Below are 14,183 nucleotides of genomic sequence, written 5' to 3'. Positions count from 1 at the left end.
AGTGGCAGTGAAAGCTGCTTTGCCTTTAAAAACAGTTTGTCTTAATGAGAAGGGGGGGTGTGTGTGCCGGGGGGGTCACAGCTGAAGCCAATTGCGTCTCTTTCCTGTCTGAGGCGCTGCAGGCCCGGGTCAAGCTCAGGGTCACGCTGGCCCGTCGCTCTGGCTGAGTCCCGGTGCCGGTTCTGAACCGCCGCCAGCAAGTGTGTGTGTGTGTGTGTGTGTGTGTGTGTGTGTGTGTGTGTGTGTGTGTACACGTGTGTGTGTGTACAGGACAGCGTGTGTGTTTTTGTGTAAGTTAAGAGAAGAGGGGCAGGAGGCACATCTGTTTCTGATCCCCCAGAAAGCCTTGCTCTCCGGACCTGGAGGTGCTGGTACGCCTGTGGAGGGAGGGGGGGGGGAGGGGGGTGGGGGGGCGAGTGAGCGGTCACACGCACACAGTATGAGTTGGGGACAGCGCGGTGTGATGTGGCTTGTTTCACCACCGCCTCCTCCTTCACTTTCCTCCACTGCTGCCTGCCTCACGAATAATCCTCAGTTCATACTTTTTACTTCAAAATTCACTCAATTCCAGCAGGAACTTCTGAGGATTTGCATTTTCATCAGGTTTAAATGCGGTTTATTTATAGTTATAGTCCAGTAGGTTTATTATAATGAGATTGAAATCGTAAAATGTACCTGGAAAGGGAGGAAAATAAAGTAAACTGCACTGATTTAACTTGTGGATGCTCAGAAAGAACATGGAAACTCAACAAAGACAAGGCCAAAGAGTAGAATGAAAGAACTACACCTCTGTTATGCCATTTCTTCTTGCTCCTCGCTTTTAGTTGCATTTTTAAAACTTGCCTCACTCAGTAGAATTATAAAATCTTCACCATTTTTAAGCTCCATTGTGTTTTCCACTCTCCGGCCCGCTCTGCTCCTCCTCTTCCTCCTCTTCCTCCTCTTCCTCCTCATCTGTCCCTGTCTGGAGGAGGCAGGTCGAGATGAAACGCCACATCAGGCTTTGAACAGCGCCCGTAAAAAAAAAAAAAAGGTGCATATTAACAAGCATGACTAACAAGCTGCAGGAATCGCAGAGCTGGATCACACTGAACACACACACACACACACACACACACACACACACACACACACACACACACACACACACACACACACACACTTTCTCCTCTCTGGTATAGTTTTCTTTCTTCCCCTTCCACTCCTCTCTTTTCTCCGTCCATCACAGCTTTCTCCACTTTCCACACATTTCATGCTTGATATGAACCAGAGCCGTTTCTAAACGCTTCTAGCTTTTTTTTTTTTTTTTTTTCAGTCTTGTGTCAGACGATAACTCCAGCAGTCTGTTTCAACCTGCTTCTCATTTTCCCGCTTCGGACCACATTTCTTATTGGTTTTGATAAGATTTCACATCAGTCACCGCAGTAATTGCTGAGACTCGGCAGCTCGGAGTCACCAGCGAAGTCACGACAAGCTGACAGGCCGTAAACACACCAAATTATCCAAACCAGCCTCTTTGAAGGTGGAACTCAGCCTGAGCTCACCCTCAATCCCAGAGACAATTATCAACTATTAGTAGAACTACAGTAAATACATAATCGCTCAAAGCTGTAATAGAAAATCTGCAAACAGTTAACGGACTGGAGGCAGAGGGGGTGAGATCGTCACCTCTTAATCCGACTGCCTTTTAGTGGATTTCTTCTTAAATATGATCCCATAGATGTATGATCCATGTGTGTTGAGTGTTATCAAAGCCATTTAGGCAAAAAGCTGCTATAATATGGTCACATAATGAGAGGAATGACCGTTTTAAGATGAAAATATCATTGTTTTAGACCTGGCACAAGTACATGGAGATCTCAGGAAAAGTACATGTTAAGCCATTTGAAAATGTCTTTGTCAAAATAAGCCTAAATTAAAAAAAGAAAGAAAGGGGAAAAAAAAGAGCTCATTTAGAATGAAGGAGAATCAACCAGAAGATGAAAGAGAAGGTGAGGGTCACACACCAGCTGACCTGTTTCTGACTCTGGCCTTCCTGGGAATGGGAGGTTCCTCCAGATGAAATATAGAGGCTGTTTTCTTTCTCTTAGTTCGCTTTTTTGTTTCTGTTGCATCATGTTTGTGTTTTATCAGGTGATTATCGCATTTTATTTTTATTATCACCTTTGTCCGACCATTGTCCATTCAAATGAGACGACACTGAGGTTAAATGGACAATACTTTTATATGTTTCCCACTTTTTTCTTTCTTCTCTTCGTGTTGATTCTCCTCCGTTTTATGCGCTTTGTGCTCACAGCGCTGCTCCCATCCCGCTGCTGTGACACCCAGTGTCCCCCAGTCACCACTTCACCCTTCCGGACTCTCCGTTCGGCACACCTGAGCCAATAAAGTGGAACGTTTGCCAGGAAAACCTATGCCCCCCCCTCCCCTCAGCTTCCCTCCATTTGGGTCCCAGAGGCCTTAAAAACTGCCCCATACTTAACTTCTCCCAAACCCCTGAACATTACCATGCCTGCCCCCCCCCCCCCCCCCCCCCCCAACCTTTCTCCTGTTCCTCCACTCCTCTCAGGCTTAAGCCATGAAGCATTCAAGCACCCCCCCCCCCCCCCCCCCCCCCCCCCCCACCTCCCCGTTCTCTCCCTCTCTCCCCTCCAGGCTACTCCAGAGAGGTTCTTTACAGCCCTGTCATCCCTGCCAGAGCAGTAAAAAACACATCTGGAATCACACTCTACGTCTCTAAGCTCTCACCCCATGTTTTAGAAGACCCCCGCCCCCCCTCCTCCTCCTTCCCCACACTCCAACCTCACCCTCCTCACCCCCAACCCCTCCTCCCTTACCCTCACACACACACACACACACACACACACACTCGAGGGCCACGCCGCAGGAAAAACACTCCCATAACGAGCTACAAACACTGAAATAACACTGTTACCCTAAGTGAGATGTTTCTAATGAGCGCTGGAGAGGAGCGTGACAGAGCGGCACACATTTCGCCAGGACCGGGAGAGGGGGGGGGGGGGGGGGGGGGGTTTATACCGTGAAACAAGATGCAGGCATGTTGGATTCTGACCGTATTCGTCCGCCCACACGGGCCGAGGCCATCTTGGATCCCGGTCAGGCCGGAGTCTGCCTCCCCGGCCCGCGTCTGTATTCTTTCATAAGAGCGGCGTGTCGGATGACCCCGCCGCTTCGCTCTCCTCGGCTTTCTGTGTGAGAAAGTGTCTCCCGGCCCGAAGCGTGACTATATATACATTTAATAAGGGCCTGTGCGGTGTGGTAATGGGCGGTTGGGCTCCGCTGCTGCGGGGAGGAAATGTCAGCGACAGATAGGGAGCAAAGAGAGCGGAGAGAAAACAAATTGATTCCCTTAAAATTGCCACCTCATCTCCTCTGATTGAGACTCGTGTGAACTAACTTCGGTGGAGAGTTTGCAAAGTCTGAACCGTTTTCCTGAACCGACTCCAGTGATGGATAATAGAGGCTCCAGAAATCCTTCTCTTTTTTTTTTTTGTGCTGTGCAACCCAATCAGGATGATAGAAAGAAGGCAAGAAAAGAGGGAATGATTGAAGAGGGGGGAAAAACACGGCTCCTCCTCTTTTCCACTTTCTGAAATGAAGTTTTAAAAATGAGAGGACAGAATCCAGCCGAGCTTCGGTTTCATTTGGAAACCCGGGACTGGTTTTTTTTTAACCAGCACCATGTGCCGCCTTCTGCGCCGGTTTACGTGAACGTACGTGCATTTGTGTGTGTTTCAGGAGGAGGCAGAGGGTCAGGTTTCGGTGCCGAGGGGAGGCGCTCGGTGAGGAGCGGTGCTGCGGTAGGTAAATAGGGCCCTGACCCGGGCCTGCCAGCGGAACGCTCTGCTCGCCCTCTGCCAGAAGCTTTTTTGTTTTGTTTTTGTGTTTTTTTTTTCTTTTTTTTTTTCTCTTTCTTCGTCCTCTGCCAGACTCTGGGAGGGTGAGGCGCGGCGAGACGGGGTGAGGGTGGAGTGGAGATGATGTAGGGGGAATATGTGTGTGTGTGTGTGTGTGTGTGTGTGTGTGTGCTCACTATTAACGAGCACCATCGTTTTTCTAATTAGTGCTTTAGGGAATATTTTCTTAAGGACTGTCGACGCTCCCTGTGGAGCTTTTTGGAGGAGAAGAGTGTGTGTGTGTGCGCGTGCGTGCGTGCATGTGTGTGTGTACATGTGTACAGTATGTGCGTGCTGAGTGTATCTTAACATGTTTTCACTCTTGTCTTTTCCTTTTTGTGCAGAAGTTGACTTCATTTTCTCAACATTACCGACTCATGATGAAAGATTTACCTTTGTTGCATCCTGAAGGTTAGGACTGATACACACACACACACACACACACACACACACACACACACACACACACACACACACACACACACACACATGCACACGCACACACACTCTAAACTGCCAGTTCATTAAATCGAGGGGTTTCAGATCCTCTCTCCTTCCTGTATTCTCAGAACTCAAGAGCAAAGGAAATTTTCCTTTCTCTTTTCTTCCCTTTCCAAACTTTCTTTTCTCTTTTCTTCACTCTTCTGCTGTTTCTTTTCAGCGAGTCTGCTGCTCTCGTCCTCGCTTTGATCCCCCCCTCCACTCCTCCCGGGGGCCTCCAGCCAGCTCACTGGAGCGGTTTCCTGAGTCTGCCCAGATTAATGAGTGTAAGTTAGTGTGTGTGCATGTGTGTGTGAGAGAGAAGAGGGAGAAAGAATGCCTCAGTGTACCACAAATTGTGAGTGTGAGTTTGCATACTGTATGAGTCCGTGTGTGTGTGTGTGTGTGTGTGTGTGTGTGTGTGTGTGTGTGTGTGTGTGTGTGTGTGTGTGTGTGTGTGTGTGTGTGTGTGTGTGATCTGTGGTTTCCAAACCAAACTTTATTTTGTGGAATTTTCTTTTTTCAAGGATCATCAAAGTAAGCGATTCCGCAGAAAGGCCGGCGTTCTGTTTTAAAGAATTCCCTCAATCACAAAGCGGCGGGGACGCGATCGCAATCAAGCACCAGGCGTCTGCAGGAGAACAGCCGAAATGACCCCGAATCTGCAGGCCCTCGCCGCCTGCGCGACACCATAAAAGGGCGCCGTTTATAGAGCCGGGAGCGCGGACTCCATTCACGTCTCCGGCGGCGAGTTTACAAACTGAAAACAATCACAATGCAGCTGATTAGAATTCCTCCACGAGTGCTAAAAATAATCTCCTGATTGGAACCATGTGTTCAATTTGGGGAAGTGGGGCTCTCGCTGTGTGTGTGTGTGTGTGTGTGTGTGTGTGTGTCAGTGTGTGTGATGGTCTGAATCATGCCACAGTAAAAAGAAACTGTTTATATTTTCTCTGAGCTCCGATAATAACGCCACGTGAGTGCCCCCCCCCTCCCGCCGCACGCCGTTTATTTACTCTCGCAACTCGCGACGTACACACCGTCGCTCTCACACACACACACACACACACACACACACACACACACACACACACACACGTTCACACACTCGCTTTGCCAGACACTTTGCAGCAGAGTAACAAATATGAAGGTAAACATGTAATCATATATCATCATATCTGTGAGAAACGAAGGCCCAGGCCAGACCGTGCACGGCTTACCGTGCACGGTCTGGCCTGGGCCTTCGTTTCTCACTCCTCTCCGACACAGATGGCGGCGGGCGTGACGGAGGAGGCGGGGATCATAGCGGCCAGGTGGTTTTCGTTAGGATGTCTTCTACCTGCGAGCACACGGAATTTAAAAAAAGAAGAAGACAGAGAATTAGCTTTCTTGGCTCCATAAGTTTCCAAGATGCTCCACTTGGGTGGTTCTCATGAGTTACAGTAAAATGACACAACGCTGAAAAATAATGGCGTGTGGCGAAGTTTACAGAGATTGTGGGGATAAATTACTATTCAGAAAAAAAAAAAATCCAAGTTCTTGGCAGGATGTAGAATTTAATATTGCGCTTTCATTACTCTCAGATGCTGACAGAAAGAAAATTAAAGAATAAAATATGAAACGTCATGCAGTGAACATCGAGACATGCTAAGAGGAACCCATGCATACACAGGGAGAACATGCAACTTCACAATGAAAGGCCTCAAAACTAACCTCAGATGAGTGAGGATTCTCCACTACACCACTGGGTGGCCCATCGGTAGCTTATCTCCAGTAAAACCCTTCTTCTTCCAACCTTCAAACTGTGAGCCTTGATGCTATGGAGCGTTTATGTCTCTGCCCAGAACTGATGATTAGAGCTCCGGCTGTTTTCGCTGGCTTCCAGCCTGATTCTTAACATTTAACTGAACCCCACGAAACTGGCAGAGTCCGTTTTTAACACGTCGTTCTCGGTTTTTGTCCCCTTAAAGCAACGATCTGAAACATCTCATGTGTTGTTGTCTTTGGCCGAACCTTTGGGCCGTAGGCTGGAGCTGCAGCTGTGTCTCTGGCCTTCATTTCACAGAGATCCATGCGGCGTCACCTGTGTTATTGTTCTCGCCGAGCGCCCAGTATGTCTGCAGCTCCTACACGTCATCGCAAATAGAAAAAAAAAAATCTTCCCGTGGTTACAGCAAATCAGCAGGAGGTCATCTGATGGATGGCACCAGTCTGGTGACTCTTGTAGAAACATAACAGAGGAGGGTTTCTCGGGATTACTTTCCTCATACAATCTAAAACCGTACATTCGAGATTAATTGATGATTCTGAATTCGCTTATTGGAGTGAATGTGAATGTTTGCTGTTGTCTGTCTCCGGGTGTTTTCCCCGTGATTGACCAGTGTGTACCGGGCTCCTCCAGTCGGCTGGGAATGGCTCCAGTTTGGAAAAAAGCGGTGCAGAGGCTGTTTGAATTATGAGCTCGTTGCAGTGGAGAGAGAGAGAATACACAACCCGTTTTCATCTCTGTGGGAACGAAACGTTGTAACTTTAGCATAATGACCAGTGACAACTGCAAATATTGGAATTTTCATGTGGGCCAAAGCGACGTCTTCCTGGGGGGGGGGGGCAGCGTGAAATGCTCCCTGACTTTCTGACAGAGAAAATGCATTTCAGCTGCTCCCCTCTGGGGTCAGCACAGCCGACCATGAGGCGCAGGTTCGACTGATGCCAGAGCCTTCCTGCCAAAATCTGACCCACAGTGGTGACAATCGGAGGAGAAACACTATCTCCAACCACTGGGAAGAAAGAGAACAGAACCATCAGCTTGTGGTGATTTTACTGAACAACATAACAGCGTTGTTGTACAGTCAAGTAACCCATGTTCCACTGACTTTTACACAAGTTATTTTTACCAAAAACATTCTCCCTGAACATCTGACTTCTTTCCTTCATCAGGGTGTATCCTTGTTGACTTTTCCTTTTTTGCCTCACAGATATCAGGACAAAAAAATAAAACATTTGCTGAAATGATGCTTTACAGACTTTTGAGTGGAGACTTGAAGGAATTACATCAGTTCTACCCTCCCTGGTGGAAACACCACTGCTGGGTGAAGGAAAACATCACTCCTAGCTGGTGTGATTTTTCCAGGAAGTGCCTCCATTAATACTGAAATCCTGAAGTTAATTTGCAGTTTCCATCACTCATGTATTTTTATGATAAATGGCGTCATAAAACACAACTACGAATACTCAAGAGTCACCAAACTCTTCTCTATTCTGTGTGATTTTGACACACCTCTGCACTGACAAGGTAAAATGTTTGCAAATCGTCATCATCTAAATGAAGACAACCTCTTTTTTGGTGGATTCGACTTGGATAAAAGTTTTTTCAGGTCTCTTTTATCTGACGAATATGAGAAACGGAGTGATTTGCCCCGTTGCGTTGCGCTCATCCAGGTGTCTGCCCGGGCCCTCGGGGTTCTCGCCGACTCATAAAACCCTCATTGTGTGTCAGCCCCCATCGGCCCGTATCTATCATCGCTGAGCGGGTCGCCATGGCAACAGAGAAAAAAAACACTGTATCGTCTGTCACATCCGCTCATGACTCCCCGACGCTCTGCAGACGGTGTAAATCCGTTGATGTGCCCGGAGCAGGTCAAAGGTCAGCGGAGAGGCACGGCTGACACCGCCGCCATCCGAGAGCGGCTCGGCCTGGCGACAGCCCGGAGGAAAGTGGGCGGGATATCCTCTGGGAGCGCGCGGTTGGACAGCGGGCTCGGAGGCAGCGTCTGCTTATTTGATAAGAACTCGTCCGTCAGGAAGAAAAATAAACAGCCGAGCGTGCTGCTGCCGCCGATCCAGAGGAAGAGTTGTTACTGGAGCACAACACAATATTTACACTGCTGAACTGACACACATTCACATCCACACACGCTCTCACACTCGGCAGCACATGTACCTGCGCACTCCTCAAGCCAAACAAGCAAATTTGAAAAACATGATCTGAGAGTACAAACAGCAGAGGCCGTGATTGTATCAGCAGTTTTTTTCTTTTTTTGCCGCTCTTTGCATGTCTCTCATCAAGTTTATTTTTGATGTGCGTGTTCTGGTCAGTGGTTTTGGATCACGGAGATTCTGTGTATTGAGGAAATGCAAAGGAAATAGATTCGGTGGCTTTTTTTGCTGTGGAACAAGTTGTGCACTTTTTTTTTTTCCAGTTTTGCTTGCACCCGTGATTTTTTTTTTTCCACGTTCAAGACGATTTGTTCCCAAGCATGCATGTTTTATTTTACAATAAAAATATCTACAAACTGTTTGTTTGCGTTTAAAGACTTCGCAGCACATCCAGCACGAGGCAGAGAGCCGCCGAGTCCTGCAGTGCTCTGAACCCTCTGAACACACTGACCTTACAGGATCGGAGTGATCTTTGAACTCATTTATGATACGAGCTGAAAAAATGGGGAAATGAATTTCAACTTTGTGTTCGGGGTGATTTTTACACAAGTCTCGTAAGTTTCTGAGACAATGGAAGCATGTACAGCCCAAAGAATCTATAAATCCACTTTATCCGCGAGTTAAGAAACTTCAACTCTGCGGCAGATGTGAACGGAAAATTCAAAACCGTAACTTTTCCTCAGCTCGAAGCCAAGATGGCGAAGAATCTTGTTTTGACCTTGAGCAGTTTGTTGTATAAGGTGTTCCTGTTTTCTTTATTTTCTTTCTTTTTTTTTTTCTGTCTGACCCCTGGGCTCCCGCTCGGCCAGAATGTGAAAAGCATCTTGTTTGTTTAGATAAGGAAGGAGGGGAGAGCCGAGGGACCCGCGAGAGCCCTGACCCCCTGACTCGCAGCCCCGCCCTCTGGCTGTGACTGACAGATAGCATCAGTGCGGCTTCTTATCGGCGCCCCTGCCCTCTGATCTGGGATGTACTTCCCAGCACTGCGGGAGGAGAGTGGAGGAAGGGAGGGGACGGCGTGGGCACGCCGAGGCGGGAGGGCACCGGAGACACACAAACACACCGGTCAGACAAATAATCCTGGCAGGTACGATTATTTAAAGAAATCCACGTTTGTGATTGAGATAATGAGACGATGTTTTTACAAACATGGAAGCACTAATGTGTCTCTGGCTATGATATGTGTATGAAATCACAATCAGCCTTTTCTGTGGCGCCATTCTCTCTCGCTTTCTCCGACATTCTCGTCAGAATTCGTCATCATCGGAGCTGCTGCCAGTCGATCGGCGGACAGTGTGTGTGTGTGTGTGTGTGTGTGTGTGCGTCTGAGGGTGTGTGTTATTTCTCTTGGATGGGAGGCCGCTCCGTGTTTGCGGCCTGTGTTTGGGAGCCTCTGTAAGTCATTTGGTGTGTTTTTTGGAGGGGGTGAGATCATGCTTCACTGCTGACACTGAACATAAAGACGCATTGAGTGGAGTGGGACCGTAGGCCAAGTCTGGAGGTACGAGTGGAGGGGAGGGAGGGGGGGAAGCAGAGATTTTAACATGTGCACGTGGACACACACACACACACACACACACACACACACACACACACACACACACACACACACACACACACATATATGCGCACACACTAACTGTCTCTCTCTCTCTCTCTCTCAGTGCAGAGACTGGAGAATGCTCCCGAGGGCCCGGGGGGGGGGGGGGGACTATCGTTTTCCTCGTTAATTATGACCGTCTGGCAGGCCCGAAAAGCAGGAAGTCAGACAGGGAGCGATGGAAAGAGGGAGGGATGTGAGATAGATGATTGGAGGGAGAGGGCGGAGGGCTGCTGGGAGAGAAAGTGAGTCAAAATAAGGGAGGAGAAACAAAAAAAAAAAAAAAAAAAAAAAATCGAGATGGATGATAGGAGGAAAGAGCGAAATCCAGGGGAAAGGACGGGGGGAGTGACAGCAGACAGGTCCAAATAAAACCATATGCAGGGAGGCTTTGGATGAAAAAACCAGGTGCTTGATAAAAGGTGGAATGCCAGACTTTGAGCCCTGTCAGATTTGGAGATGTTTTCGCCTCCCTCCTTCACCCCCGCCCTCTGATATACAGCGTACACTCCCCGACCTCGCTTTTTGTTCAACCTTTTGACCCGCCCAGCAACACGGACTTGTACCTATAACTTAACTTTACTATCAAGCTGTTCGTACCACCAAACTCTCCTGGCAGGTCGTTCTTCATTCCGCTCCTCCGAGACGAGCCCGGAGAGCGAAAAACAAGAAGACGCCGAGAGACTGAAGGCAGCAGACTCCAGATTCAGATATTAAAGTGTGTCGGTTGGAAAGCGAAGCACGGTCGGGGCAGATCAGGCCGACCCCCGGGCCAGGCAGTTATATGAGCTGAGCCGAGCTGAGCCGGTCCTGGATTTAACTGGCTCCAGGTCCAATTAGGACTGTCTGCTGCATCTGGACACGGTTAAGGGTTCGAGTCAAAACTCACACTTCACTCCAGCAGGGATATAAAGTCACAAGTTTCAGTCTGCCGGCCACTTAAAGCTTTAATGCCACAAAGAGCGGGGTAATATTTACTGCTCCGCACCAGCCGTCCTGCGGATAAAACCTGAAAAAGGAGAAGTTATTGTGTGACGGAGCGAAGCTGGTCGGCCGCTGTCAGACTGTGTCAATAATAGGATTCTTTCCATGTTACAACACACTCGTTCCGCTCGAGGGTTTGCTGAGGGCAAACAATAAGCGGAAAAATTGCAAGATCATAATCTCTAAACTAACAGCACTTTCAGATACACTTTCAATTATCTCCTAGATAAACTGGCCAAACACGAGCAGCGATGACTGCTGCTAGCGGAGGCTCCTTTTCAGCACGTGAATGCTTTCAAACGTGAAAGTAAGGAAAGGACAGTTAACTTTTTATCTGCGTTCAGTGGACAGTGAGGTATCCAAACTTGATGATTTAGGAGAAAGTCACAGCTTTCGTTAGTAACAGTATTTATTTACCCTGGATTTCATTTACGCTGCGAAAAAAAGTCCAGAAAATACAACATATAATTAACATTCCGACAGCAAAACAGAAACCGCTGCTCACTGTCCAATGAGTCCAAACGTCAAACCGACTGGTGTTGCTTTACTTTCCCTGTATTGATCCAGCTGGACTCAACAGTCCAACGGTTGGGTGTTTTGCGCTGTGTGTCATTTTACACTTCTATTTAAAGTCAGGTACTTTTAAGGCTACAAGGAATTACATCTTGTGCTTTCTAAGCAGCAATTGTGGTGAATTATCAAGCTCAAGGCAACAAACCAGAGAATCCCGCCGACTGATACGAGGATCTGTGCTTGACTTGACTTGACAGTGAGTAAATTATATCTTTCTTTTCTTACTTTATGCAACAGTGGAAGAAGCTGCAGGGCGAGTTTGATTTCAGACTGAGGACTTTAAGCCAGATTGCATTATTCTTTCATCTGCAACAGTTTTCTTTAGAGACTCCCGATTGGATATCCGGCCCAGACATACTTATTTGGTGTTTTCTGGATTGAAGATGGATTAATGGAGAATTTTTGCTGGACGTTTGGGAGCTTTCTCACTCACAGTTGTGCAACTGAGTTTATTTTAGTCTGGCTAATAGTCAGCCCAGCAAATACGAGGACAGACAAACAGGTTTGTCTTCCAATCATTTTGCTGGACAGACTAATTACAGAGAATTTTTCTGCCAGCGGATTGTGTTTCACTCTGATTGGTGTCTTGACGTAAGAAGAGAAATATAATAAACAGCAACCTAAACAAGCATTTTCCAACGTTACTCTCTAAATTTAATCACTGATTGTAATTTAAATCACTTAAGGGGAAGGAGGAACACTGGTTCATGAACGCCGGCAAGATGGAAACAACTACCAGATGGATTTGGATTCAAATAGAGATGGAAAGTTACAGACTTCAGCTGGTGGTGACCCACTTTGATGGACTGGAGAGAGGTCTGGAACCAATAATTAAGAACAGTAAATAAAATAAATGAAATGAATTTCAGCAAACACGAAAAAGAAATGGTTGCAAAAAAAAAAAAAAACATCTTTTCCCAGTGTCAGTGGAGACCTGGGTTCTGACGTCCTGCAGCACATTCCACATCATGACACAGACAGTAACTCAGCCTGAGGTCCGACCCCACCTGAGCCGCCTGGATCTCTGTCTCAACGGCACAATCACACTGGAATGAGAACCAATAACAGCCTATTATCATCCACCCCCACCCCCCCCCCCCCCCTCCCCCCGACACACTCACACACACACTCACTCAAAGTATAAGCTTCACATTGGTAAGAATGGAAAAGAACAATAAAATCTCCGGATATGAAAAACTCCTGAGGCCAAGATTCACTGGTGAGGTGCGAGATCCTCCCTCTTTGTGAGACATCTGAAAAGAAAAAGAAAAAAAGATGCCATAAATCTTTTTTCCTTCTCTTGAACCAAAAACTTTGACAGAAGCGTCTGGAGATGCAGCCCAAGGCAAAATTCATCATGTATCAATTAAGCTGAAGCAAGAAAAGAATTCTTATTCCATTCTTTACATTTTACGCACGGTTTTATTTATTTCCAGTTTTACGGTCCATCTGTGCATTTATTTCCTAGCTGCAGTTACTGGTAGATAAAAGCATACTTTACACAGTTCTGTATCAAGGAGAACAAACAATAAACTCATAAAATATGCTCTATAATTAGAGGTTTTACTATCTGCTTTTGTGGGAGTCCTGCCGTCTCTGGTTTATTATTAAGGACCTGCGAGTACATTTCCCGTAAAACCTCGGAGCCGACATAGAAGATGATAATTTCCTTTAACTAGGGGGGAATAAAAAAAAAAGGACAAAATAGTTTCAGTTTGCTGTGATGAAGCGTGTGATTACTTAATGGCTTCACTCTATGATGATCACTCTGCTTGAAGACGCTGATCAGGAGCCACAGAGGAACTTTCCTGGTTTGTTGAGCAAGTAAAGCAGCTGCTACTGAAATACAACACAACCGTCTGTTTGGAATTATGCATGTTCTCCCTGAGCGTGCATATAGGTCACTATGCAGCACTGCGTGCAACGATCAACTCCAGGATGGACGAATGGACGGATGATATAGAGGGAAATAGAATGTTATTCTGCGCTGGCAAAACAGCAAAATTAGCTTTCTGTGAGGGTAAGATATGTCAAAAATGCAGATAATGACAAATTACACAGACATTGACTCAGTGTGTTAATCAACACTCAATGAAAAATGAATTTGCCACTTCTTTGGGGCATTTCACCTTAATGTTCATGGCACCAAATCAACAGACGTGTCCAGTTCTTTATTTGCTTCCAGTTAAGCTGAAATCCTGCAATATGAAGGTGAAGGAAATTACATGTGCAGAATTTACTTTTCCCAGATTAGGACAGCGGAGGCCTGGAGTGTATCCTGGCAGAGACAGCTGGGACAAGGAACCATGAAGTCGTCACAATCTCCACACACATTCGAACTGAAAGTGACCAACTTACTGAACATGCATATCTTTGGACGCTTAAATGAAGTCAATATTGCCCTGAGAAGCCCACACAGTCCGTGGGAGACCAAGTAAACTACAAAAAAACAAGTGTGTTTCATATGGGGAAATGTAGAAAAAATGAACGGACTCAATTAAATGTAAGTCTCCAAGCCAGAGGGCTGCTATTAAAACTTGGACTGCATGGCTGGTATTGTTCCTCTAACTTAAATAAAGCATCTGTGTACTTTGTCCTTCTTTGGACTTCACATAAATCGCGTGCATGAAGTTGCAGTTCAGAGGTCATAACACACTATCATTTAGTTCTCTATGAAGACATTTTCCCATGAG

Source organism: Salarias fasciatus, chromosome 9, assembly GCF_902148845.1.
Source record: "Salarias fasciatus chromosome 9, fSalaFa1.1, whole genome shotgun sequence".
NCBI lineage: Eukaryota > Metazoa > Chordata > Actinopteri > Blenniiformes > Blenniidae > Salarias > Salarias fasciatus.
This window is presented reverse-complemented; position numbering follows the sequence as displayed.